We start from the raw sequence: 27,085 nt of genomic DNA, 5'->3' as shown, positions 1-27,085 counted from the left end.
ACATTTCTATTCTTGGTACTTGTACTATGAATAGGAGAACACATTGATCCATGCTTATATTGTCTTTTGGGGGGAGTGTTTGTGGGTTTTTTTAAGGTTGCTATAAGCACTTCATGTTAACAATGTAATTCTGGTTGAAATATTATTTTCAATATGAAAAAGTAAAAGAGGTCATTTTAAATAAGAATTGCATTAAGCCTCCACCAAAAATAAATTTCAGTTGAATCTGAACATTTGTGAGTTTTTTAATGTTTTGGTTTAACTTATTTTAACCACTTCTACCTATCAGTTTTGCTTCACTACCAAATGCCAATCCTAGCTAATAAAAGGCAAATTGTCATTTTGATATTTTTTCTTACAGTAATGGTTTCTGGCTTCTCCCTCCTGTTTGACAAATGTCCCTCTAAATATTTGTAAAACCACTCTATCTTCTTTGCTGTGTTACATCTTTTAAGCACAGACTAGGAGAACATTGAAATTTACAGTTCACAGAATTGTGGCATTTTTAAAATGAAATGTGTAGACAGAGGGTAAACCTTCTGAATTTCATCTTAGGCATCCAAAGAATATGAAAACAATTGTAACTCTTTCATGGCAGTGTTGCTAAATTACACTTAAAACTCGATCATCTTCACTGCTTGTGTGCGTTAAGAGAATTTGTTCAGTCAGCTGTTTCTGGGTCTACTGTGTCTCAGCCAAGTGTAGTCACTGTTACTGGTGCTCTGGAAGCACTTTTTTCTGAAACCTTTCACTCAATGAAATATTTGCTCCTTGGACGCTGGAAAATTGTGTATCAACATCCTTAAGTGCCTCCCTATGCCTTAACTTCTTACAAATATATTTGCAGACTTCAGTTGATTCTTGGCTTCTCATTACCCACCTCAGATCAGATTTATCTCTTTGAGTGCCGTAAAGGCCTGCTGGCATTTCCATCTAAGACAGATTTCCTCTTATTAAGGGTTGAACTCAGCCTGACAGCATGAATCCAGCTGGATTAGCCAGTTACATGGCTATCAAACTCAAGAAGAACACATGGATATATTCCATTCCCTGTCAATCTATAACTTTGATATTTATTAGTTTTTATGTTGTTATACTATATTCCCACCTTACTTATAACATCTTCCTAAAAGGCCTTTCATTAATCATCATATGACAAAGTTAGTTTCCACTTCCTCTGTCTCCGTTCCAGTTTTCTTGCATGTGAGATAGCTAGATTGCCACAGAAGAAGGGCAGACATTCCTAAATAGTGTGCTTTGCTTCTGCCGTGTCCTTCATGCGGTACTCAGAGACCAGTCACCTCTGTGAAGAGACCACTGATCTGTGAAATAAGACTAGCCACTGAGATGTAACCTCACAACTTTCTTGCTGGCTTCTCCAAGGTTATTCATGAGATACTTCAGCAAACAGGATTTCCCAGCTGAAAGCTGAGCAGGAAAAGAAGAGAAGAAGAGATGAAGGTTGTCTGGCAAGCTAAGCAAAAGTGGTATCCTGCCAGGGGTTGGGCCAGCAGTAAGGAATTGACCTTATTTTAAGAGACAGCACAAGAATGAACTGATTTAGAAGCTGGGATCTACAATTCTGGACTGAACTTCTGACATGGACTTAATAATAAATTTAACTCCAGCAATGATGTAAGTAACAGTACAGAATGGAAGTTACAATGTGAATCTTGGATCTTCCACTATGTTCTGAAACCTGAGAACACCATGTGTCTACTATTCTCCATTTCAAAAATGTCCCGAATTTTATGGCATACTACAGAAAAAAGACAGAAGGAAAAGTAACCAGTATTTGCTTAGGCTTTGTTACTTTTCTAAATTACAACTTTGTTTTTCTTATTATTGTGCTCAGTTTCCCACTCCAGTATTATATGATGCACTCTGAAGTATGTTTCACACAAGTAATAACTTCATTTGTGTTAAGGAGGTAGCACTTCTATAAATCACATCTATAGCTCCTTTATTATTTTGTGTTCCTTTTATTCAAAGTTTTATAGCAATTTAAAGGGATTTAGTGAAGATTTTCTAAAAATGGTTTATCTAGTAATGGAAAAGGTTATTTTAAAATGACAAAAAGAAAAATATGTGAATTTATTTGTGATTTAGTTATAATAACCTTTAATAAAGTTGTATTCCAGCATTTTCTTCAGTAAAAAAGACAAAGTTAAACAGCTGAGAATTTTAAATCATAGTAGTTTTGAAGATGAAAACTATGCTCTCTCAGGAGGGAATAATTTAAGACTACAAAACTTGGCTGTGGAAAGGTTTAACAGAGGTGAAAAGCCAAGTTCTAGATCCACCAACTCATCCTGTGTTTTACAACATGCGATGTTGTTGGACCAATGGAAAGCTGTAGGAATTACTGTGTATCCTTTACACAGCAAAACTTCTAAGACCACCTTTAATGTAGGAGTGCCTAGGTGGATTTGGGTTTTTTCACCTCATTTGTTATGTACTGTATAATGTTCAAAAATTGCGGGGGGGGGGGGGGGGGGGGGGGGATCACACACACACTGGCTTTAAGGGGTTGGGAGTGATGCAGAAAGATATCACACCTCAGCTGCATTCCCCACAGACAATGACAAAAAAATAATTCTACGTTTTCCCACCAGACCTTGTCACTAGTACACAGAAGGCTGTTTTCACAGTGCTGAGCAGCTCTGTTTTACACCTTCTTTGTTCCAGAATCAGCATTCTCACAGCTACAGATTTCTCAGAATAAGTTCTTCAATCTAAATAGTCAATTATCTTGCTTACAGAATAGGCATTCAAATCCGTACATTTTCACTACTTTCAAAGGAGTTTAAGAAAATTTCCATATGATATTCTGACTGCCTACAGCAGTTTAAAAGATTTAACATGGTTTTTTTTTTCTCTTCCCTGCCTTTCTGAAGGAGATAGCAATCATTTATCTCAGCAAGACATTTTTCTTGAAGAACAGTAAGCAGATAGAGATGACACAAGTGGTCGTTTAAGCTGATCCAACCTATTTGTCAATAGCGAGACAGGGCAGGAGGTGATACAGATTCCATTTTATTTTATTACAGCCCAGGAATTTTTACCCTTCTAATATATCGATGGCATATTTCCACATTTGTATCATAGAAATCCCTTGCTTTGGGACAGCTAAGATACTGTGTCTTTCCCCCTCAACCAAAGGTAGAGATAAAATTGTGTGGGAGTATAGGTGGCAAGCAAGGAAAGTCTGAGCTATTATTTACTCACCTCTTGACAAAGACAGAAACTGCAACATTCTTTAACTTTTTTTTAATCATGGAAGGTCACACATGCTCAATCACACTGAGCAGACCTATTTACAGAAAAACCCCTTAGGTCTCAGAACTCATCCAGCAGAGATCCTCCAGTACCTCCAAAGAAGAGACACAGATATCTATTAGGGCACACTTCTTTCCGTTTGAAGGAAGAGTGCTTATACCTCTCCAAATCTGTATTAATGTCTCTACTGCAGGACTAGGTAGGGGATAAATAATGAGAGCTCATTTTGCATCTTTGTTTTCCTACAGTGCCTGGATCTGTGTCATGCAAGCAATTTTCTATCATCTGAAGCTGAAATCGGTGTTCAGTGCAGGTGTTGTGTGCCACTCCATTAAAATCCAAAGGCAGTTCAGTTACGTTAGAATGTTAGAAGAGACAGTAGAGGTGTTAAAATAAAGTATCTCTGTATTTGTTCTCCACATCTATAATAATAGGTAAAAATAATTACAGCACCTATTGAAGACAAAGACGTTCAGACACTACAAACAGCAAAGTACAGCATAAATACGTGGTTTGTGTCTATCAAAACACTGTGTCATGGTTTAACCCCAGCCAGCAACCAAGTACCACGCAGCTGTTGGCTCACGTCCTCTACCACCAAGAAGGATGGGGAGGAGATACAGGAAAAAGTAAAACTTGTGGGTTGAGGTAATTAAAATAAAATAACAATAAAAATAATAAATAATAATAATAGTGATAACAATTTTAATGAGAAGGAGAGAGGAGTAGAAAAGAATACAATCCAAAATAATAATAATTACAAAATAAATAAAATAAAATAAAAAAAAAAGCACAAAAGAAAACAAGTGATGCATAGTGCAATTATTTACCACCCACTGCCTGATTCCAAGCCAGTCCCTGAGCAGTGATCGGCAGGCCCTGGCCAGCTTTTTCCAGTTTATATACTCAGCATGACGTCCCATGGTATGGAATATCCCTTTGGTTAGTTCGGGTCAGCTGTCCCAGCTGTGTCCCCTTCTGATTTCTTGTGCCCCTCCAGCCTTCTCATTGGCAGGGCTGCGAAACTGAAAAGCCCTTGAGTTAGTATAGATATTCATTACTTGGCTTAGTATAAAAATTATTTAGCAACAACTGAAAGTATCAGGGTGTTATCAAGATTATTCTCGTACTAAATAAAACCAACAGCATTGTACCAGATACTGAGAAGAAAATTAACTATATTCCAGCCAAAACCGGGACAGATTGTCAAAAGAGAAAAGAATAAATAAAGTTTCTAAGTAGAACTAGCAAAGAAACGGGAATTGTACACGTCTGGTAAGTCCCCAGCTCATAAAAGCAGACTACCTTGTAAAAGCAGACCACACCAGTCTTACCCAAGTGGCAGAGGAGCGTGAGTAAGAGCTGCTGTGAATTTGATCTGTGTTCTTATGGACATCTGCAAATTGAGACTAATTCATGCCCCCTGTCTTCTCACATCCAAATATCCTCTGATATACCATACTTGTATCCATCCAATGATACCTTCTGGCAGATGCAGTGATACCCTCTCCTGTAGATCACAAGGAATCAGAGAATATGGTAGTAGCTCCAGAACACATGTGCACCCCTTTCATCCTGGAACTGTGCTCAGGGCTGTCTAAGTGACATCCAGCTGTCCTCAAAGAGTCATACTGACTTTGAACTCACTCGTGTTTTTTTTCTCCTTGTCCTGTATCACAGTTTCTTCAGGAGTTACCAGAGAAATCTGATTTTTAGCTGACTGGAGTTTATAGCTTGTCCTAAGCAGAACAACTTATCTCATTCCCTAGGAAGACATACCAATATGCTGTCTTTAGGCCAGCATCTGCAAATCCGTGGTGAGCTTTTTGCTTTGTACCACAAGTGATAGAAAGCCTATTACTCCACATACCTATACTCAGATCTAATACAAAGAACTGGATTTGCCTTTCAGGAAAAAAAAAAAAAATCAATATATGGAAGGAAGCCTGAACTAAGTAGCAAATCACAGATAAACCAGCTATGCCCTGTATTCATTTTCCTCCCCTCATTTTTCTGTCTTCCATATAATTATTTGTTTTAAAACTGAATAAAAAAAAACAACTCGGAAAAATGCTTGTTCATTGAAGACAGATGAATTGTCCCTTAAATGCATGTTCAAACTACTGAAATAAACCCTATATTCTGACATCCAATTTGAAGAGGCATTTCTGTACTGTAGAGATAGCATTTGCATCATGTAATGAAAGGAATGGGATAACAATTACTTTCCCTTATTGAATAGGTAAGTAAATTTAGCTTCAAAATCCCCATAAATAGTAAGTGTGGAAGTAAAATCTTCCCACAGGAGGCTTAACTGAAAGATCAGTCCTTTTCTTTGAAAAAAAATTCAATCATTTTTAGTTTAATAAGTATGGATTGTGCATTTTAGTTGGAACTAAGAGACTTTCTCCCTCCAGACTACCACCTTTCTTTGACTTACTGGCCTCAGAAACAAATTCTGAAATTATGAAGCCTCCATTTGTATATATGAAAGATGAAAGATGAAGAGTAAATGCATGAGCTTAACATATTTTCTTCAGTTTTGACCTGTTCTGCAAAATAAAAATAGTACAAATGGGACATAAATAGTGGCTATATTCAAATATCTTATCTTCTTCAAAAATCCAGTGAAAAACGCTTATCAGAAAGTGATATGAATAAATGTCATACGTGAGTACCAAGGGGCAGGATATAGTCCTACCCTGAATAATCTCTTTTTAAAAACAATTTATAAAGTTTGTATAATACAATAACTTTACCAATTTTAGTAGTTGCCTTACATTTGAAAAAGAGAGAACAATCTGTTGCTCTGTGTTCATATAGCTTATCTAAATCGCTCTTTCACAAGTTTTCTGCTTCTGGAAAAAAAAAAAAAAAGTGTCAGGCACCATATTTGCTTTAAAAATATATCCCAAATCCCAAAATTATTTGAAAACCCATTCTGTAGAAATGCCAGCTGGTTAATGTGTGTCATTTAGTTAAGTCTTGATAGTTTGTTTCTGGAACAATATTGCTGAAATTTCCAGATAGCCAATGAGTTTTTGCCTAAGACACCAGACTCCAAAACCAGAATCTTTTGTTTCTCTATGCCACAAATTCTAGTGACTTCACCATGAATATATAATTTTGCAATGCCTTGGTTTCAAACTGTAAAAACGTGGATTAAGTATAAGGCAAAGAAACTTTGCCACAGAAACTAGTGGAGTTAGAAGCCTGAGTTGTAAGAAAGCTCTATCTTCCCAGTGTACAAAAGAGGGACTGAACAAAAGCAGTCACTGAAACTTGTTCATTCTGCATTTTATGTTTTCATCATGTTTAGTTGTATTTAATGGGCATGTTTGCACTCTGTGTGATTTTGGGCCAGTTATTGGTGCTAAAAACATGTCTGGGATGAGTAAATTTCTAATGTGATAACTTGAAGCTTTAACATGCAAAAGTTTCCAGATAATGGGAGATGAGGGCAGTGTTTGTGAGTCAGGGGCTGAAGATGGGCCTAGAAGTTATTGTACCCCTTCTGAAGGGCAAGAGCCCTTGATGAAGCAGACAGACAGTTGATAAAGGAAATGACTAATATTTGAAGCCTTGCTGGGTAGACAACATAGTTACAGGACATGCTCATGGAGGAAAATCTACAAGTGTGTCCTGGTTTCATCTGGGATAGAGTTAATTTTCTTAGTAGTTAGTACAGTGCTGTGTCTTGGCTCTGATGTGAGAACGTTGATAACGCACTGATGGGTTTAGTTGTTGCTGGGTGATGTTTATACTAAACCAAGGACTTCTTGGTTTCTTGGGCCCTGCCAGCAAGAGGGCTGGCGGGAGCACGGGGAGCTGGGAGGGGACACAGCCAGGGCAGGTGACCCTAAATAGCCAAGGGGATATTCCATACCATATTATGTCATGCTAAGTATATAAGCCAGGGGAAGAAGAAGGCATGGGGGGGACATCTGGAATTATGGCATTTTTTTCCCCAAGTAACCGTTACGCGTGATGGAATCCTGTTCTCTGGGGCTGGCCGAACACCTGCCTGCCCGTGGGAAGTGGTGAATGGATTCCTTGTTTTGCTTTGCTTGCATGCACGGCTTTTGCTTTACCTATTAAATTGTCCTTGTCTCAACCCTTGAGTTTTACATTCCTTTCCAGTTCTCCTCCCCGTCCCTCTGGGTGAGGGGGAGTGAGTAAGTGGTTGTGTGGTGCTTGGTTGCCAGCCGGGGTTAAACCATGACAAAGTGGTAGAAAGCAGACATGTCAGGTGTCTCTCAAAGATATGAAAATGGAGTGTTTGAAACTATCATTTTTTTTCTTTAGGAAAAGAGTAGCTGCTTGACTCATGCTGTTTGTCTTCTTGCTCTCATTTTCATTCTTCTTTCCCCTAACATACTGTTTCATCATTTGATTCATCACCTATCAGTGGAGACGAATACTTCATTGAACACTCAGTCACTGTTGTCACTGTTGTATAATTTCCCCAATTTCCCTGTGAATTTTCCAACAGGATTTAATAATAAATAGAAATGAAATTCAGCCCTTCGTTCTGCCAGTCAGGGGGTAGAGATAACATACACAATGATCCTTTACTAGGTTAATAAGGTTTCTAAAGGCACGTTGTTGAATGAGACAAACAGTTCTTTTGCAGGCACACAGCTGGTATTTGTCAAGAAAAGACCTAGCAGGACATCCAAACAAGCTAGTTAAGGTAGCTGGTGGAAATGTATGCAAACCAAGATCTTCTCTTTCCCAAATGCGCATTCTCAAAGATTTGAAAGCAGAACACAGTGAATCACAGTGAAGTCTCCAGTATGTTTTCCTAACACTACTAGCCTGGCTTCTTTAATGGAAGGAATGGGATTAGTCAGCTTCTTTACACAGCTTTCACAGGCCTGGAACAAAAAGATAAATGTCAGCTGGAGAAAATATAAGCTTAGTTAAATTGAAATAGAAGGAAAACCACAAAGATAAATATTTGATCTGCCTTCTTTCACTGTTTATTTCTATATTACCCATTGAAGTACCCTAGATGATAGTATCAAAAGCAAGTTTACAGAATTTGCACATTCCATTGAAATGGAAATAATAATAATGAACTTTGTAGAGAAATGGAAATAATAATAATAAACTTTGTAGAACAGTGTGGTCATATACAGTCATTTCTTCATTAACATTTCTCTAAGGGAAATAGTTTGGCAAATAGATTTTAAAATAAAACCTCCAGTGACACAAACAACTCTTGTTTATAGTTGTTTGCTATAGAGCCTTCTGTCAATGAAAGTCTAAAGAAAGAAAATGGTCATTACAAAACTCATTGAAATGGATCATTTTTGAAAGTCTAAATTTAAAAATAAAGACTGCAACCTTCTGACTAAACACACTTGCACAAGAGTTTCTAAGCTCTTCATATTGCAACACACAGGAGATGTGTTACTGTCCTGAGCAGAGGAAATTAAGGCCTGCCAGCCTTATTAAGAAATGGCAAGATATGAGACATCTTTACTTCTATTGGATAAAATATGATGTTGTCACAGTGAATTCTGCATTCACTCTCATGCTCTTCATATCAAAAAGGACAGGCTTGAAACAGAAATGGTTCATCGTTTTATTTTCAAACACATAGCACTTAACATTTATTTCTCAAGATTTTTTTTGCAGACATGGCTTCATAGTAATAATGGTATTTAAATTTTCACTTCTAAGACTGCTAGTGAAATTTATTTCACTGTGGAGGAAAGAATGGCCTGCTCACTAAAGCTGCATTGAAGGAGAAAATCAGATGGAGAGTAAAGAGTATAGTAAAATCAGAGGAAGTAGGACTATATACATCTTAGATTTTGAGAAGTGTGCAGCCAATTTGCCTAATTCAATATTGATGGAAACATCACAGAGTGAATAAAACAGACTCGAGCATCAAAAAAAAAAAAAAAAAAAAAACCAAAAAAACACATTGTGAAGAAATGGAAGGGTGGGTTTATTCTCATTGGAGAGAACCTGAGTTTTTTATGACTCACTTTAGATTTTCAAAATCACAAAGTGCGTTCATCCTGATAAACTTCTGGATCAAAGAAGAACATATATTATAGAAGTCTGGGATGGGAAGAAAGCACAATATCTGTGTCCCAGTCATATAATTCAAACTATGTGATCCTACACTAAGGATTACTCATCTGAGTGGGTTAGAATTCACAAAAGTATTTAAATACGCTCATAGTTCAAGTTGGCCTATTACAATCAAAGAAAAACAGCACATAATCCACAGTTTTTAAGTTATCCCAAAGTATCTTTAATACAACTTTTCTACTGGCTTCTCTTTGACCTGCCTTTCTAAGTGCATAGCCAGGCTACAGTGGAATTTACAGCAGAATGTTAGCAGAAGACCACTGAAAGCAGCCTTCCACCTTAAACCTGGGGCCCTTTTTCCCAGCAAATCTTTTAAACTCTGTAATAAAGCAAGAGCAGATCTCACACAGAACATCTTACTTCTGCAACTGATTTTTTTTTCAGTGTGTTCCAAAAACTATGCTCCTATGTGGAGCACAAGTGAAAAAATGAGTAGAAATAGCATTCATCAGTGCAATTGTGAACACAACCACCAGTTCTGACTTCTCCATTGGTACTTTTGAGGTTTTGTCAACAGTTGGACTGCCACACAAAAGAGCACCATTGTTTATTAGGAGATTTGGATTGCCCTGAGAGATTTTCAGGTTGATTCCTATGTTTTCCTCCCACATGACTGTAGGACACCTCTTATCCTCAGGAAAAGTCTTCCTAAATTTTTCCAGCATTCAACAGTGCATTTCCAAAAGTCAAGCTTGTTAAAGAACATCAGTTTGAAGAGGCAAAAAGTTGTGTTAAAAGTTTCTTTACATCCCTAGATGAGTCTTTCCTAAATAGAATTAGTTTGAACATTTTCAGATTAGATGACAGGGAAAGAACAAAACTTCTGTCTCTCAAGTCTCCCTGTCTCTCTGTCTCTCTCTTCCCTCTGCCCTTACACATATGTTCCACATCACAGAAGAGGAACAAAACATGTATATTTATATATATACACATACACATATGAGAGTTTTAGATATATTTTTTTAATACATATATAAGTTTCCCATAGGAACTCATCATACCATTCCATGGCAAAAAGCTTCAGGCAATGGTGTCAGAGTCTTTCCTCTGCTCTCAGCTCTGATATATTTTCCCTTCCAAGTATTCTGACTAGAACAAGAGGAAACTCGGAGGAAGGGGGGGTGGGGGGGTGGGGGTGGGGGGTGGGGGGTGGTGGTGGTGGGGAACTTACTGCTCTGTACAACTACTTGAAAGGAGGTTGTAGGCAGGTGGGGGTCGGTCTCTTCTCCCAGATAACAAGTGACAAGACAAGAGGAAATCCCCTCAGGTTGCACCATAGGAGGTTAAGATTGGATATTAGGAGAAAATTCTTCACTGAAAGGGTGATGAAGCATTGGAACAGGCTGCCCAGGGAAGCGGTGAAATCATCATACCTGGAGGTATTTAAAAAAACATGTAGATGCAGTGCTTAGGGACATGGTTTAGTGATGGACTTGGCAGTGCTGGGTTAACAGTTGGACTTGGTGATCTCAAAGGTTTCTTTCAACATAAATGATTTGATGATTCTATGACTCCCTAGTGGTGTACGTAGATAACTCTGCTTTTCAAACCACTTTTTCCAGATACTTTCACCCATAGCATGAATCTAATATGGCTGTATTTGCTGAAACTTGGTCTAGTAAAATTTTAAAACATGGCCAGTTAAGTTTTTAATAGCCTTTGATGGGTGCTGTTTCAAAGACTTAATGATTATTGGAGCAGCTGTGTTCTAGAGATTTTTCTGATCAATTAAATGTTTTCTTACAAACTCTGTATGCTTTTTACTGAGAAAAGTATAGATGCAGTTTTCTACTTGGTGTGGTTTTCTAAACTAGAAGCTTACTAACTTTACATTCCTTGCAATAAAGTGTTAATTAAATTACATGTAAATTAAATGCAGTAATATTCAGCCTGTCAAAACACACATTGTAGTATCCCATTTGTGGCCCTTTCTTTCATTCATATTTTCATGGTTTAACCCCAGCCAGCAGCTAAGTACCACGCAGCTGCTTGCTCACTCCCCACCTACCCAGTGGAGTGAAGAGGAGAATGGGAAAAAGGTGAAACCCATGGGCTGAGGTAAGAACAATTTCATAATTGAAGTAAAGTTTAAACAAAAACAAAATAACAAAACCAACAACAATAGTAATTGTAATGAAGAAGAGAGGGAGAGAGAGGAATAAACCAAGACAAAAAATAAAAAATAAAAAATAAAAAAAAAAAAAAAAAAAAAAAGGCATGCGCAATACAATTGCTCACCACCCACTGACTGATATCCAGCCAGCCTCCGAGCAGCGACTGGCCTCTCGTGGCCGACTCCCCCTGGTTTATATACTGAGCATGAACGTTTATGCTACAGAATATCCCCTTGACCAGGTGGGGTCAGCTGTCCTGGCTCTGCTGCCTCCCAGCGTCTTGTGCACCTCCTCACTGACAGACAATGGGAAATTTAAAATGTCCTTGATGTAGACTAAGCACTACTTATCAACAAGTAAAACTTCAGTGTGTTATCAACATTATTCTCATACTAAATCCAAAATACAGTGCTGTATGAGCTACTAAGAAAATTATCCCAGCCAAAATCAGGACAGACATATAGGGTAAAATGCCCTATTTTTTTCTGAGGGCGGTCCCTTCTGTAAACCATGCCTATCAGCAGAAAATTTTTCTTCTTGCAGCCTCTCTCTTGCTTTTGTTTGTGGATAGGACCATGCTGGGAGATGGCACATTGTCCCGGCCCATTGATGCACCAACAAGAACAGCTCTTCCAAAGCTGAATCCAAACACCTGGGCAGCAAAATACTGTAAGCATGTGGCACTGCCTTGATTAATCTGAAAAAAACATCTTGTGAGCTGCTTCTTGACAGTCAGAACCGGGTATATATGTGATACATTTAATCTGTTTCAAGTGGTTTAGAAACAAGAGAAGTCCCTAGTTTGCTACATTTACAAGAATATTTTCTATTATTGGTTTAATGTGTTTACTCTGTTTTCCACATGATAAATGCCACAGGCCATTTCGTATTGGAAAAATTCTGATAAAGGAAAAACAATGATTATATGTGGAACTGTCTGTGCCATTTTTCTTAGTGAATACTTCTTACACAGAAAGAAACCAACCCAACGAATATCTACAAAGATTTGTATTAAGGTTTAGGTCAGCATATTTTTTCTGCCAGGAAAACTAAAGTAATCACTTAATCGGTCACTCTGCAATCTTTATTATGAATCACTTTATTGTGTGCTTTCCTTCACTGATTATTTAAGGTCATATACAGTTCTGTACATTTACTAATACCATATGTGAGTGCTTGGAGTTTCTAAGTATGACTTGTCCTTATCATGGTGCATTTAGGATCAGTGAATCTATTGATTTTAACATTACCAGAACTGGTCAGTGGTTTGTTATTAAGCAGAAAGATGTTAGTCGTTGGCTTATTTAAAAATATATCATTCCTTGTATTTTCTAACTACTGCTATGTCAGCACATTTTATGGTGGAATTTCTAAAAAAATTCCTTCACTATTCCATTAGCCTTTTTATGGTGGTGCTCTCTTAAATCTATTCTAAATTTGGTGCTGTGACCATCTTAACATGAGGTTTTAAAACTGGAAAGCCTTAAGATTTATCACATTATATGTAAGAGGTATTTTCAGTATCTGTTCAAATAAATCCATCTACAATGGATGAGATTCAAAATTTCTATGCATGGGTTGCCATCACTGACTATAAATCGGAGATCTCACTTCTACATCACTCTGAAGTTATCAAGTTGTCAGTATAGACGGAAAAAGACTTTACAATGGAAACAGCTGATTTTTCAAGGAAATTGTGGATGCCACAATATGAAAAAACAGATACGTAGTATTTTTGAAAGATGGTCTAAAGGAGATTTTATCTTTTTTTCTACAATTTTTTTCAACACACCTGAACCCTTTCTAATGTCAAGCATCTTAAAGGTTATTTTTTCTTTTTGCTCTATCTCTATTTAAATTATCACAGGACCAAATTTCATTGTGAAGACTCCTTGGCTACCTGGTGAACCCGTGAAAAATTATCTATGAATCCTGTGACATCCTCAACATTTTGTTATGGCCTCTCTAGTTTTAAATTATATCATCTTAGAATTTCCCATCTTTTACTCTGGTTTCTACTAAACAGCACTGACAGCACCTTTTTGTAAGACCACTAGTCGATTTTCAGTTTCTAACACCATAGGTTTCAGTTTTGTTGAAAAGAGAGGTTCATGCCTCCCAGGTCCATTCAGCTGGAGATGAATGAAAAAGAGTAACATTTTACCCTATGATGGTGGGTTAGCTGTTTTTCAGAGAGTTGGGGGAGTATTCATTTCCTTATACAAGAAATTTTCAGACCTTGTGTGATATACAAAGTATATCTCTGCTGACCCACAATGAAGAATAATTAATTGTATTTGTTTAGAGCAGATGCAGCAAAGAGCTACTGGGATTTTTGAGAGAGGCAAAAATCCTTTTTATGAGAAGAAACAATAATAATTTGACTTTCATAGCCTAGCCATATAAGTTCTGAGTCCTGCCTATAAATGAATCTCCACAAATATATATTCTGCATAAATGAATCTGTGAGCTGGTATAAGAATGGACGCATGAGATGGTTATTAAGAAAAAGATCTTGTTATCAGAGGATTTAAATTTCAAAGAAACTTGCTTCCATACATAATTTAGCTAGTATCTAAGAGAAATCTAGCTAATTTTAAGATGGAGCTTAAGAAATATTTTAAACAGCATTTCTGTTTCCTTGATTCGTGGAAAGAAATATAGCATACTGAACTTTTAGGTCTCCTCATGACATTTACCTCTGCTAAAATAGGAACTTTGGTTGGTTGATCATGCTTTTCAGGACATTTGTTAACCCATGTTAGAGTCCTAATGTTTTAATGTTAACATACGGCAGTTCTGTTCATACATACATTAAGAGGTAATAATAAAAAATACACTTGTTATCTGCGATTGTCCCTTATAATTTTTTCACAAACTAAATAGAAGATCAGTTCAGAGACTTTGTTTTTCTTTTAAAAATAAAGCATGAAACATGTAGAAGATTCTAGGGAAAGGAAAACTTGAGGTTTTGCAGCACAATGTCTGTGACCATAGCAACAGCATTCAACAGCTGCTGTAATCAGGACCTAAGATCAGCGGGTGACTGGTCACCTTAGAGAGATGCAGTGAGGAGATGCAATTCAAGAAGGGGGGTGGCCAATGTAATGCCCTTTTCTGTGGCAATAAGTTGCTTTGCTTTGATAATATTTTGGGATGACAGGAGGAGTAATGATTTCAACATGTAGTATTCTCTATCTTGAAATGTGTTGAAATCCATATCCTCACAAAGACGTCATGGCAAAAACATCTTAGCAGTGTTTCACTAAATGTCTAAGGACTATCTAAGCTTTAAGAAACCCACAGGCTAATGAAACAAGTAGCAACTGCCTTCAAGGTGTTTTCCTTTTCTAATGTTCTGCAATTGAGACAGGTCACGCACATAAGTTGTTTCCTTTTTGCTTTCAAAAAATGGACTACACATTCAGAAACTGTACATTCTCAGTTCTTACAGTCTTTTCTGTGCTCATAGCCAGTTACCAAATGTATGTTATTTCTGTGCATGCGTGTGCACCTATCTGTTACATTTCTATGATATAATATTTGGATATAATTACAACAGTCAATTACCTTTCACATAATACATTCCCAAGAGACATCTGGACAATTGTCAATATTCTTTTTGTTACATTTTTTTATGAGGCGCACTGAAATAGTACTGCTAACTTCAATGTAAGCAAGTGCTCATAATAGAATAATAACCTTGCAAACAAAGCTGGACACTACATGGAAGGGGCGTATTCAAAACATGAATTCAAAAAAAAAGAATAACAAAGATTAAAGATTCAAAGTAGAATTGGAAATTAGGGAAAAGGTACTCCTGTTGAAAAAACAATCTCATGTGATAACAAAAAAATCAGAATAAATTCTGATTCCTTTTACACCCAGGCAACTATACTAGTAAAACTGTTGAGGCTGGACTAATGGTTGGACAAAGTATAGATTATGGGACAGATATTCGTATGGACTTTGCTCCACCAAAGCCAGCAGAATATCTGACCTAGTGGAGGAAACATAATATTGAAACCTGATTGGATTTAGCACAGTTCTACTGCTAAAACAAATAGATTTAGAAGCGTTTTTGGTTTGGGGGTTTTTTTTAAATCAATTTATAAAAGTGTCACATATTTTATTAGACTAATAATCCTATACTTTGCTGTTGTTTCCACTCTGGGCTTGTGATTGAGATTTGCTGCCAGGTCAACAGCTAAAGGGGAAAGTTTTACTTAACACAGGGATTTTGTTTATTGATATTCCTACTAACAAATCTGCTTGGGGGATCTGCGTTTACTTAATTTCATCTCTTGCAGAGCAATTTCTTTTAATAAGCATGAAAAAGTCAGGCCTATTGTCTTCACAACCACTGTGAAAACTTGCGATTTAGTGATTTATTGTGAACAAATTTCCCTAAGTAAACATAAAAATTGATTAACTCTACCAGATGGCATCTCTTGCTTTGTTTATTAATTCATTCTATATATGTATTCATATCAATAAGGGGGGAAAAAGCTCGGTTCATGCATTTCTCCAAGTTAAAACCCATACACACACACATATATGTATAAAGAATTTAGAAGAAATGTATAAGGTTATGAAAGCGTAGGGACTGGGAAAATCAGAGGTAGACCTGGATTTCAGAAGGTGTTGAGTCTCATCACTGTAACAGGTCAATGGAAACTATGAATCTGGGATATACATAAAACAGCTTTTACCGTTTTCTTTGCAATTATTTGGAAGGCTCCAGTATACATTAATCTGTATGCTGTCAAATAGCAAATTTATAACAGGATCACTGGAAGAGTGTGTGTGTCTTCAAGTGTGTGTGTGTGTGTATGGAGAGGGGAAACAAGGAGCAATCAGAAATATTTCAGTGTCTGAGGCCATGTAGCTTCACTCTTATGTAGCTGTATTCATTTCAGTGCTTTATTATGACATATCATACATCAGCATTACAAGCTGGCAAGCAGAGATAAATAGTGGCAAAGCTTTTTTTATGCTATTTTGTGATGCTGAATGTTTTGGAATCTCATTTCTGACAGCTTAAGGCTGAAGATCATATATTTCCAACAACTTTATTTAAATACGCAGATGAATGGTACAAAGCACACTCTTAAAAATGAAAGTGCCTCATCATCAGCATCCACGCACATCCACACACACACACACAGACATACACATACAAACAAAGTGTATCAAAATGAATTAAACCCACCAGCTTCGCCTTCAGTTCTGTCTTTTATTGGAAAGGAAAATGGTTCCTTCTTCTTACAAAAGACATCAAGGAAGCAGCTAGGGGAAAAAACAGCAACTATGGCCTCATTTAATAGGCTAATATTGTCTGGAAGATATTTATTTCTGAGGGTTTTGTTCACTTTGCATATTTCTAAGCTTCAACATAGCTTTTTTTCTTGTTTTGTATTTAGATGCAATAAACTAAACAAGTAGAGTTAGTGCTTTTCCTTTGCTCTGAAAGTCCAATATTATAATAGTAGAAGTAAGAGCAATCATAGTAGAAATAATGATAATAATAATGGAAATGCAGGTAGCATCCTGTCATCCTCAGACCAGCCAGAAATGCCTTGAAGTACAGGAGAAATAGATGCAGTAATTTAGAATGCAGCAACAGAGTCTAAATACAGAATACAGCCTGACACTCTGGATTTACTTCAAATCAATGTAAAAAGTTAATTCTGTACATGAAAACTCAGATCAGATCAGACAATTATTTACCCTGCAGGAAAGGGAGCTTTTATACCCCCACCACCACCACCTTCCCCCCACCTCCCGCCCCAATATCTCCTCCCCTTAGCACCAGTGTAGTTTACAATCTGGCAAAATCACCACAGGTGCACATCTGCCTAGTCAGAGAAAAGCTGCTCCATTTAAGAGAATGATGCTTTCATAAGTCCCCTTTCCTACAAAAATGATGGTCTCATCCACCATTGAAAATCATGGGGTCTTACAGTAATGCATATGTCGTTCACTGTAATTAAATCTTTCTCTGAGAGATGTATGCCCCTGCCTGCATGTGCCTCTACATGAAAGCCCTCTGCTAACCACAGCTGTGGCGGCACCACTTCTTTCTTACCAGAAGGACTAAGTCTCTAAAAACAGGAAAAACGAGCAAATTGGTAAATTGAGACTCTGCAAAATGAACCTAAGACTGCACAAAATGCCTAGAAAACCACTGAGTACTCTGGTTACACATGGCATTAAGATATGTCACATATACCCTGGTCTATGACATCTTTCAGAAGGTCTAGTGACACTCTTGGTTAACCTTCCAGTAAATACACATGGAACCAGATTTCCAGGTAATCTAGTGGTTTTAGTGAAAACATTTAATTTTATTAATTTGTTTTGAAAGGATAAAAATACAAATAAGTATTTTCACTGAAAATTGCTTGTCTTGGTTATATCAAAATTTTCCATTGAACAAATGTTCTAAATAATAAAAATACAGATGAATAAATGCAATTTTACATGGCAAATTCTAGAGGGGGGGGGGGGGGGGGGGAAGTCAGAGCCCTTTGACTAAAAAAGGCAAAACCCTTCATTCTTCCCAATTAAAACCACAGGAGAACAGAAAAATGGGTCAAATACACTAATGGAACCAAGAAAATAAATTTTTCCCCTATTTGTTTTTCCTAGATGTCTGAGGCTGAAGCTGGAAGGGGTCAATGAAGGAAACAATTTGTCTGTGGCTCCTTTCAGGACTCTGGGAAGTCACTTTTGCAGATTCTTCATTTAACTCATCGTGTTAGAAAGTTACTTCTGAAATAAAATGACCTTTCTTTTTATGAGCTTCCTAATGCATGAGTATGGGTGAAAGCTATCTAACTAACAGCACTTTATTTGTGCAACAGTGTAAAGGTAAGTATAAAGAGGAGTGATGGTTGTATTATTTTAAAATACCTTGTAATAGATTACAATGTGTTAGAAAATTATTTCTCTCAAGAAATTAACTTGAGAGTAATAAAGATTCAGATTCTTCATAACAGTCAAAAATCAAGCAGTCTTGCTTAATTGTCAAGGACAATGGAAATACCTTTATTTCTACAGTATGGTTATGCACTTCTACTTCCGGACATTGGGATTACTTTTGTGATTGGCCCTGTGTTGAATTATTTTAATAAAATCTGATAATAATGACACGGAATTTATATAAAAAACCCATATCGTTCTATGCTTAAAACCAACTGTTTCACTGAGGTAAAAATGTGAGATTTCAACACCATTGATTTGCTCTAAATACAAATTAACTTGGTACAAGATACTGCATGTTTTACAGGGTTTGTATTTTCATGGCATTCTGAAATAAAGTGCTTAATAACTAGAGTCATTAATGCTAATGGTACATCAGTGAGATTAAATATATCTATAAATCATTTTATTAATAAAACAGAGGGCTCATTAAAGAACTATTGAACTGTTAAACTGTAATATTTCAGTATCAGCATTTTATAAACATTTCAATTAGCACAGGTTGACAACACAGAAGGGGAGGCGTAAAATAGTCTAGCCACAGTATAGGACACAGACTGCCAGCTCAGCTTATTGAGAAATAAAGGATAATGTTTCAGTGGGATCATAACTGCATAGCAAATTGAACATTTTTAAAAATAAATATATAAAGCTTCTGTAATTTTAGTTTTTCAAGGACCTTCTGAAGGACTGTGTGCTACTACTGTTCTCTGTATCATTTTGCTATTACCCTTAGAAGGATGACTGCCAACCTGAAAGGAATTTGAACAGCTGAGGACAAAGAAGTGCATACTTAAACACCAAAAGAATAATAATAGCTTAAGAGAACAAAGTGAAGAATAAAATGCCCTCAGTAAAAATGTTTAACATATGTAAGTAGTGAAAAATGATAGCTGGAAGTCTGCACTTCAAATATCCTACAACATATCTGAAAGCAGAAAATGATCACAGGCAAGTGTTGGAAGAATATCAGGCAAAATAGTGTCCTGATTCTTTTTATATTCTTCATGTCAAACCTTTACTCAGCTCTTTTCATGATAATTGTCATGTATGTGCTGTGGGGGAAAAAAAAAATAGACATTTGTGTGAGGTACTAAATAGAGGGAGAAAAATCAGTTAGGTAATTCAATTTCACCCTCAAGGTGTTCTCTTGTCCTCCACTTCTGGATGATACTAATGTGAAAAGGAGTTTATGTTGGCTAAAGGAAGAAAGAGAATTTAATGGTAGAAGCAGCATGAAAAGGTGTACTTCCAGAATCTGGGATTCCTCTACCAGGGGAAGAAAATAGTTCCATTCTAGTGTCTAGTTTCTTGAATTACAGTTGATGGAGGAAAGAAAGACCTTTTTATTTTGAGTTTATTGTATCAAAAAAATAGTGCAAGATATTAGCTTATTCTCTTCAGAGTTCTGAAATGTGTATTACTATCTAGTAGAGGCAAGTCCTTCTTTTTCATCCCATTTTCTTGGCATTGCCATGAACCTAGTTCTCTGAATGTCAGTAGACTTTCAACCCATGAGGCCAAATTAATCTTTCACGTAAGTGGTGCAATTCTTGGAAGTTAAAAGGACAGCAAAATGTTACTCAAAAGTACAAGTAAATCTGTTATAAACATATCATCAGCATAGCTCTTTTCCAAAGCTCTTTTGTCCATCAGCTGAGGTACTCAGTGGAAGGGCAGGCTGTTCCCTGATATGGCAATCACTCTCTGTCAGTCCTCATTGTGGGAGCATGAAGGGTACATGATCTCTCTCTTAACTGGTAAGACATTATTAATGTTTAAGTAGTGCAATGGTTACTGAGACTTAATTAATTTTTTTAACTAGTGGAACAATATATTTTATTCACATAGATAAATGCCTTTAAATTCCATGAACTTTAAACACCCAACACTTGGAGGATTAGAAAACGGTATGCTAAACCACTTTCAGAATTAAACAATCATGAAGAATCTTTAATTAGGAAACCTTATAAAAGCAGTTAACTGATCTAAAAAGAATCTTTAAAAAGCTTAAAGATAATGCGAAGAAACAATCTTTGATTCCTTGATGTTTAGTTTTAGTTACTATGTAAGATCATGTAAAAGTGAAAATAAGATTTAGGCATTTATACTAAGACACCAAAATCCTGATAGCATAGAAAATTTAGGCTCAATTTATATCAAAACCAGACACAAGCCATTTTCCACTTTGATACCTACATGCAAACAAAATTTTTTGGAACCTCTCCAAGTCATATTAAAAACAGTTTAAGTTTGCTGTGATGTATTTTGCTTCCCCAGGTTTAAAAGCTTAGCAGAGTATCTGGAATATCTAAATTACTTTCATTTACATATACATGTGATATACATGAGCAAATTTTGATTAATGTTTACATTATTTATCTTACAGAGTACTTAAATCTAATGAGCACTTACACTAATCACTTCTGCATCAGGAATAGGGGAATAAACTTGAAAAGACTGCATAACAACAAGGTCATTAAAAAGTAGAATAGATCCCTAGAGATTCGGGTAGAGGTAAACGAAAACTTTGGCTTTAAAAAAATAGTAATTAATAACCAAATTACTTCATGTTTATCACAGAACCATAGAATTGTAGAATCATGGAGTCACATAATGATTTGGGTTGGAAGGGGCCTTCAAAGATCATCTAATCCAAGTTCCCTGCTAAGGCTAGGGACATATTTCTCTAGATTGCTCTAAGCCCCATCCAGCCTGACATTGAGCACTGCCAGTGATGGGGCATCCACCAATTCTCTGGGAAAAGTGTTGCAGTGTCTTACCGCCCTCATTGTAAAAAAATTACTTCCTTATATCCAATCGAAAATGACATTTTTAGTTTAAAACCACTGCCCCTAAAACAATTACTTCCTTATATCCAATCTAAAATGACAGTCTTAGTTTAAAACCACTGCCCCTTGCCCTGTCAACAGAGGCTTTGCTAAAGTCTTTGTCCGTCTTTCATATAAGCCTCCTTTATATATATTGAAAATCTCTAATAAGGTGTCTGCAGAGACTTCTCTTATCCAGGTTAAACAATCCCAACTCTCTCAGCCTTTCTGCATAGAAGAGGTGTGATCATTTTTGTGGTTCTCATCTGAACCTACTCAAATAGCCTCATGTCTTTATTGTACTGGGCACCCCAGTGCTGAGTTCAGTACTCCAGGTAGAGTCTCACAAGAGCAGAGTAAAGGGGGGGAATCATCTCCCCTGACCTGCTGGTCTCCTACCAAATCAACTGCACCACTCAGCTCAGTGCCATCTGCAAACTTGCTGAGAGTACTTTCAGTCCCACTCTGTTATTGATGAAGATAGTAAATAATACTAGTCCAAGTATGAGCCTTTAAGGGACACCGTTAGTTACTGGTTTCCACTTGGACATTGAGCCATTGACTATAACCCTTTGGACATGGCCATTCAGTCAATTCCTTATCCATATAACAGTCCATCCATCAAATCTGTCTGTCTCCAATTTAACAGCAAGAATTTTGACTGTATCAAAGGCCTCAGAGAAATCTAAGTAGATGACATCCGTAGTTCCTTCCTTCTCCACTGATGCAGTCACTCCATCATACAAGCTGACAAGATTAATTGCCTGTCTCTAGTCACCTCCATGCCTTCCATATGTTTCAATATGTTTTCCAGAAAGATCTGCTCCATGATTTTACTAGGTATAGAGGTGAGGTTAACTGAAAAACAGTACTCAGGGTCCTCCTTTTTACCTTTTTTAAAAAATGTGAGTGATGCTTCCCTTTTTACATTCAGTAGGGACTTTGCCTGACTGCCATGACTTTTTGAGTATGATGAGGAGTGGCTTGGGAACTATACTAGCCAATTCACTCCAGACCCTGGGATGCAAGTACTTTAATTTATATGCTTTTAATTTGCGTACTTTCATTCAAGGAGCTCAGAAAGCCTGACAAAGTTGAGTACTGAATTTTCAGACAAAATTCACAAAATTTTTGCAATTGCAGCATTAGGAATTCACAATCATTATTTCATATTCTAGTGTGCGATATAATTCTATATGTTATTTGCCTCACTGCAAGTTAGCAGAAGAGAAGTAAAGAACAGTATTGAAGAAAAGTGAACAAGAGTATTGTACTCAATTGTAGTAAAAATATATACTGTTTAAATGCATTGCCAAAAATGAAGTGTGACCAAAATAGGAGGTCTAATGTGATCATCTGCTTTATTAAATATGCTGTTTCCTCTTATGCTGGTAAAGATACATGTATTTTACTTCTCCAGGGAAGATACCTTCAGAAACCTATGTTCCAAAGCGCACTGAGTTTTGACTCATAGGAAAGAGTGACACAGACTGAAACATCACTTCCTTCATCCAACAATATATGTTGAAAATCATCATTGCTTGATGGCCAGAAAAAAAATCACTTTGTCTGCCAAAAGGGACAGTTCTAGATATTTCATGAAAAGCTAACTGTTATGGATGATCTAATCCTTTAAACCAGGGGTCCTCACACTTTTTAACCAGGGGCCAGCGCGGATGCAGTGGCAGGCAGCCATCTGCGGCTGCTTGGTTTCCCCCCCCAACCCCCAGTGGTGGGGGCGGGGGGGTCTGTAAATTCCGGGGCCCGGATTGAGGACCCTGGGGGCCGTATCCGGCCCGCGGGCTGTAGTTTGAGGACCCCTGCTTTAAAGTGAATGAATTTCAGTGCTGCAATCACTGAGTTTGGAAATGACAGTGCTGTCTTTGGGACAGAGGAAAGTAGAGAGCTGGGAAGATGTGAACTCAGTATGTTGAAGAAAACATGGAAAAACAGCTATCTGGCCTACATCACCTAATGCCAACACATGACCAATGTCCTCATCCCAGAAACCCTTAGAAAAAGGTCTGGGATTCACAGCAGTGATACCATAAATTTCCACAGTGAATAATGAACTTGAAAATTGTAATGTATTGTTATAATCCTGGGGGTTCCAATGTTTTTGCCTGGAGTTACTGGGAAGCCTCATGTTTTCTGATAATAAATATATGTGTATATTTGGCATAGAATTATTGTGTGTCTGGTAGTAACCAATATTTGCTTTTATTATACACAAGAATTTCTGACAGTGTCCAAAAATTAGAATTTTAAAGTCATAAACTAGTACCTACTATCACATCACAGGAGATGCATTAGAGACAAAACAAAATAAAACGAACAGAAACTGTGAAATACTTATTAAGGAAGCCTTTAAATTAACTTGGAATTGTTGGAATAAATAAATATATTGACTGAATGCACCAATCAGGTTTGTGGTTTGCTTTATATATCTGTCTCCAAAAAGTTAATATTTTAAATGAGACAGTTTGTCTACTATAAAAAATGAGGAAAAGTTTGTATCTGAAGTTCTTCAGCTGTAATTTGTAACACAAATATGAAAGTGTTGTCCTTTTTTAATAAAGAAAGGAGACACAAGATGGACTCTGAAGGAAAATCAAAATATAAAAACATTAGGAAGAAAATTTCAGTCTTACCATTTTTATTTTAGATATTTTTTTTTTCCCAAAAAAAGTCTTTTGAGTCACTCTGACTGTATCGGAAAAGTTCTTGCCAGAATCTATGGAGAAACAGAGATTGTTTGTCATCATTGTTGTGTGGGCTGTGTAGCAATAAGAAATTGACTGTTATTATCCATAGCACATTTCATAAAGGGGACTCTTATTAATAGCTCAGTTGAATTGTTGTGCATGTAAATGCATTTTTCACAGGTAACTACAAGATCTTCCCCTATAAACAAAAATAAAGCTTCAAACATTGTAATATAAGTTTTTTGAGATCTATATGGCACACACATATCTTGTGAAAAGTTGTTTTAGCCTGATCCTTGTGGAAATAAATTATTCAAGAGAAAGGCCTAAGAATGTTGAATTATGTTTATACTTAAACAAAATACCACAAGTATACCTGAGTGACCTCTGAGGAACACAAGTGCTCACCCAAGTTGGGAGATCAGTTTCTAATGTGACATACAAACACGGTTTACTAAACAAGGTTTTTGCACATTTGTTTGTTTGTTTGTTCTCCCATGAGCATTGTGATTACCCAAACTATGTGATTCTATGATCCAGAACATAATTATGGAAAGAGATGACATGGTCATTTTAAGATTGTGGCTCAAAGCTTATTATCACCAATGAAATAAGAGATGACCTGGTTTTTCTAGTGGAGAAACCAGTTTTGAACTTGGTTTGTGAAAATCTCTCAAACTGAGATTACCAGGCCATTAGCCAGACAGCTCTGACTCTTCCTCAGATTGCTGAATTTATTGGAAGGATAGGATTTCACTGACTTTGGTATTTTGAAGGCCACATAATTTTTTTCCTGATTTCTTGCTATGATTTTCTTCCTCACAGCTATTCATTCACTGCTTTTTCTATCAGCACCCTTCCTCACAGCTATTCATTCACTGCTTTTTCTATCAGCACCCTTAATGCAGAGAGATTTAAGTATAACAATGTTTTCTGCATTGGTGATTTTTTGTGCTGAAAGCATATCAGAACAAATGAAGCAGTTGATTCTGTGGAAAAGTATAAAGTCAAAGTGTTGGTTTTTAAAAAAATGTGTGAATTAATTCTGTGGTTTAAACCTCCTTGTCTCATACCATACAGGCAAATGGTCCTGACTAGGCAAATCTCTAGATTCTGCAAAGGTGGGCTTAAACAGTCTTGGTATAGAAATTTGTCATCTACTAATCGGGGAAGTGACCCAAGAGGAACTGAACAAATCTATCAAGTAACTGTTTGGATAATGGGCACGCAGGGCCACACAGCAGATGGGAACCTCATTCACCAGCAGGGAACAACTCTGAAAACTTTTTAAAGATTATGCTGAAGTGTTAAAATATTCTGAATCAAAATCCTGGATTTAACAACAATTAAAATGTAAAAAGTGTGAACACTTAGTTAACATTATTACATATTAACATTATTATATAAGAAATTAACATTAACATGTAAAAGAAATACTGAGAATTTCCTTCCATGTTTTTTGCTCCAATTGAGCTAAATTCAGACATTAATAAGAACAAGATGACAACAATGGAATTGCAAAATATAGCTCAGGATAAATTTTTGTTAAAATACCATTCTTCTTTCCAGGAAAAGCAAGACACTCCACACCTCTTAGAACTAAGGAATATATAATCTGACTCTTAGTCAACCAGGTCTACTGCCTCTGGCAATGATCAATTTTTGATGTGCAGATGAAGGCTAAAGGCTTCAACAATGTACCTAAACATCTTGGGAATGCAGGAGGCATTAATGAAGAGGCTAAAACTTCCTTTGTTATTCTGAAGATCAGGTTAAAGCATAAAAAATAGAAAATCCATATGAAATCAACTGCATGGTTGTGTTGTGTTATCATGCTACGTATTTATGCCATAAAATTTACAGCATGTTTTCACATATAAATACTTTATTTATTATCATTATCATCATTCTTACTTTATATTTAGTATAAAACTATGTCTTCAGCATTGAAAAAAAAAAATGCTGGCACTTACCTGTGAAGTGTTGAGCCACCTAAGCATAAATAGCATGTATTGGGGTATCTATGCTTACAAACAGATATAACGGTAAATCAGGATGCAGCTAGATGAATGATAGAATTAACCATTTGGTATGTGCAATGAGCAGATATTTCCAGAGGTTGATCAGGTTATGCAGAGTGGTTGTCCAAATACTGATTGGATGCATTAAAAACATTTGCGAACCTGGAGCTAAGCACTTAACTGTTAATAGAAGTGCTGCTCATTTTCATCTATTAGCTTATCATCTCCTGAGTGACAAGGGGACCTCAGGTCAAGTTACAAAATAGTTTAATGGCCTTGCAAAAAAGGATCTGCTAAGAGAATTTCTTGTTGCCAGCTAGACAATAACTTCAAATATGTTTGAATGACACTCCTCAGTTTAAAAGCCATGCATGATAGATATTCAAAAGGCTGATAGATCTCAATAGATGTGAAATATCTCAAAAAAACTTTGCTGTAACCTTTATGAATTCTAATAAATTGTGAAATTTTGTTATGAATCAACAGTGGGCATCTTGGTTTCATGTATCAGAAGATTTTGTACCTTCTGTGTTGCCACTCTCAACGATTGCAGAAGAAACATTTTCTAGTGCCTTGCAAGAGCAATAAGATTTGTAAAGTCAGAAAATCATGTTGATTTAGAACTGGATTAATTTATACAAGTATTTGTTTTAGCTAAATATACTCTATAGTGCTTAGATAAACTGTGGGTGGTGTAATATGCAGAATAGAAATCCTCAAAAGTTTTACTGCCACTGCTTAGAAAGTGGGTAGGTAAGAGGGCCAAATTCACAGCTATCTTATTTCTTTTCTCTCTTTTTCATGCTGAGGAAAAAAAAAAAAAATTAATAACAAATGGACTGATGCAAGTTATATCCAGATCTAGTTTACAGTTGGACTAGTTTGATACCAGCATTTATATCTGAACTAACACGAAATCACAGTTGGATTAAATAATGTTAACCACTGAAATATAATTCCTTACATAATTTTTACTAAAAAAAAAGAAAAAGGATAACATTACTTTAACAGCTTCAGTTCTATACTATGATAATGAACTTAAT

Source organism: Falco punctatus (genome assembly GCF_963210335.1).
Source record: "Falco punctatus genome assembly, chromosome: Z".
NCBI classification, from domain to species: domain Eukaryota; kingdom Metazoa; phylum Chordata; class Aves; order Falconiformes; family Falconidae; genus Falco; species Falco punctatus.
This window is presented reverse-complemented; position numbering follows the sequence as displayed.